Source organism: Suricata suricatta, chromosome 4 (genome assembly GCF_006229205.1).
Source record: "Suricata suricatta isolate VVHF042 chromosome 4, meerkat_22Aug2017_6uvM2_HiC, whole genome shotgun sequence".
NCBI lineage: Eukaryota > Metazoa > Chordata > Mammalia > Carnivora > Herpestidae > Suricata > Suricata suricatta.
The window spans coordinates 74,025,784-74,028,821 of record NC_043703.1 but is presented as its reverse complement, the minus strand read 5'-3'; the positions used below and the strand labels follow the sequence as shown (position 1 = coordinate 74,028,821).

General features: G+C 54.3%; 1 long non-coding RNA gene across 1 annotated transcript in view; it reads right to left on the bottom strand.

The window, feature by feature from the left end:
* Window positions 1-3,038, bottom strand: part of LOC115288919 — a 75,940-nt gene that overhangs the window by 41,708 nt on the left and 31,194 nt on the right. The gene's annotated exons all lie outside the window — the stretch shown is intronic.

The window sequence follows — 3,038 nt, the reverse complement described above, 5'->3', positions numbered from 1 at the left end:
CACCGTAGGGCTGGGGGAACAGGTCACAGGAGAGAACAGAGCAATGGAACTCCGTGTTCACACAGGAAGAGGGAAGCCAGCCCTCAGGGGGGTCTGGGAAAACAAAACCATGCTTTGGTGTCATTTCTCACTACATGAAGAAAGTACTTGGGTCACTGTTTAGAAATGACAGGCTTTGGGGGCACCTGGGTGGCTCAATCGGTTAAGCATCCATTTGGCTCAGGTCACGATCTCACGGTCCATGAGTTCGAGCCCTGCACCGGGCTTTCTGCTGACAGCCTGGAGCCTGCTTCAGACTCTGTGTCTCCCTCGCTCTCTGCCCCTCCCCTATTCATGCTCTTTCTATCAAAAATAAAATAAACATTAAAAAAATATTTAAAAAGGGGCGCTTGGGTGGCTCAGTTGGTTAAGCATTCAACCTTGGCTCAGGTCATGATCTTACAGTTTGTAAGTTCGAGCCCCACCTCGGGCTCTGTGCTGACAGCTCAGAGCCCTGAACCTGCTTGGGATTCTGTGTGTGTGTCTCTCTCTGCCCCTCCCTCAGTTGCACTCTGTCTCTGTCTCTCAAAAATAAACATTTAAAAAAAATTTTTTTTTAAATGACAGGCCTTGCTCTGTTGAGAAATTATAGCTATTACCATAAAAATCCACACAGTGTCCCAAAAGTGATCAGAAAGGGAGGAAGCCATGAGGCTGACACTGTGTGTGAAATGCAATGTTAGCAGTTAGGGCAGTCACTTCCTTCCCGCCACCCCACACTAAACCAAGCAATCGTTTGTTTTTTCAAATGTTTGTTTATTTTTGAGAGAGAGAGAGAGACAGAGCATGACCAGGGCAGAGGCAAAGAGAGAGGGAGACACAGAATCCGAAGCAGCCTCCAGGCTCTGAGCTGTCAGCACAGAGCCCGATGCAGGGCTTGAACTCATGAGCCGTAAGATCATGACCTGAGCCGAAGTCGGATGCTTAACTGACTGAGTCTCCCAGATGCCCCAGATATAATCAGTTCAGATGAAGTCATCAGGGTGGGGCCTTTAACCCACTATGATTAATGTCCTTATACAGAGGGGACTGTGGACACAGTCATGACACACAGAAAATGCCCTGTGAAGACGGGAGCCGCACTGCCGGAAACCAGGAGGCCTGGAACAGACCCCCTCCTGAGACCTCAGAGGGAGCACAGCCCTACCAATGCCTCAGTCCAGACCCGCAGCCTCCGGAGCTGTGGGACACGCCCTGCCTGCTGGGTAAGCCCTCAGTACGTGGTGCTTTTTTACAGCAATCCTAGCAAACCAATGCACAGCCCTTCACATGGCCCGGGTTTGGAGGACTCCTACTTGGACACACTTCAGCACTGTCTTCAGGATTAGGATAATGACCAAAACCTTGGGCTCTGCAATCAGACAGGCCTGTGTTCCATAACCTGCCCTGAGTAACTGCATAAATCACTGAATCAGGCTGAGCTGGGATTTCGTCACCTGTGACAGGGCTATGCAGGCCTGTCTTGTAAGGGACTTTGCAAGAATTAAATGAAAAACATGCGTGATGTTCCTAACTTGGCTGACTTTCAAGAGAGTACTTCTTAGGGCAAAAAAAAAATGTGGAGAAAATCTCAGAAAACTTGCAGGGAATGGGGGAGCAAGTGGGTGATAAGGATGTAGCAAGGTGGATTATTCTTTCAAAGCTTTTTTTTCCTTTTTTGGAAAAAGGAAAGTTAAATGTTTTCAGCCATACATGGAGGAGAAAGCAAGGCAGCCCCTGTTGGCCGGTGTGAGGGTCCTGGGGCCACTGGCTGTGCCGGCATAGTCTGCTGGCAGCACAACAGCCCCATGACCGAGGACACTGCCCAACCTGAGCAGACAGAGCAGAGGTAGGGTGCCAGAACCCTCCTGCGGCCCAGGGCTCCGTCCTCATCCACAGCGACGCTCTCAGGCTCCAACAGCTGGGTCACCATGGTCCCCAGGCGAGGGGCAGGAAGGCCAAGTTGCATCCGGGGCCCAGACCAGCTGGGAATGTGGTCATTAAGCAGAAGAGCCAAGGCGGCATTGGCTCGGGAACGGCAAGAAGGAAAAGCCCTAGAACTGGGGGCCGGGGAGTTGTGCCCACTTCCGGGTGCTGACTGAAGTGGGGCACAGAACCCCCAAGGTGTGGGCCCGGCCTCCAGCCTGGGGCTGAAGCTGGCCTGGTCCCCCAGCAAACATGGCCTCGCAGGGAGGGGGCACAGCTGAGGATCGGGTCCGAGGAAGAAGCCAAAGTCACTCAGCCAGCTGGAGTCCAGACATGTCATAGCAGCATGGGGACAGGGAAGGAGGCCAGCAGGGGTCAAGGTGGAGAGTCGCCCCCTCCTCCTGGAAGGCTCAGGAAATTTCCACGGGGAAAGCCAGGATGCTGTGCAGGCACAGGGCAAAGCGTGCAGACACCTGGCAGAGGGGACATGCGGCAGGCCACGGGTGAGGCGCCAGGGAGGCAAAAGGGAAGGAGGCAATGGACGGGAAAAAATATCTGTGGGAGGAGGAGCAAAGGGGAAGGGAAGAGGCCTCAGAGGAGGGAGAGTAGATCTGATTCAGGCTGGAAGTAGAATGGCTTCCCAGGCAGAGGACAAGGACCAGGGATAGTGGGGAAAGAGGTGTCCCCTGGGACGTGCGAGGGCGCAGAGAAGGAAGAGAGAGACCATGGAGCTCTGGCCTCCGTGTCAGTAGTGTCGTGGTACAGAACTGCATTTGTCAGCTCCTGACCAGAAGCAGAGTCCGGGGGGTGGAGAGCAAGCTGACTCAGGGCTCCCACATCTGCCCCTGCGTAGCCTGGCCGGCAGGGCTCAGGGACCTGCAGTAGAGAGCACTCCAGGTGCATTCTCGCCCTGCCCCGGGCAGCAGGATGCTCACTTGGGTTCACGTCCTAGTCCCCTTTCATGCTCCCATGTGTTCCCATCGGTCCTGTGACCATACGACCGAGCTCTGTGTTGAATAGCCTTGCCCCCTCAGGTCCACCACAGTATTTCTGCCACCTCGTCCCTCCTCCTCAGCCAGCTGGGTTCCTGGAAC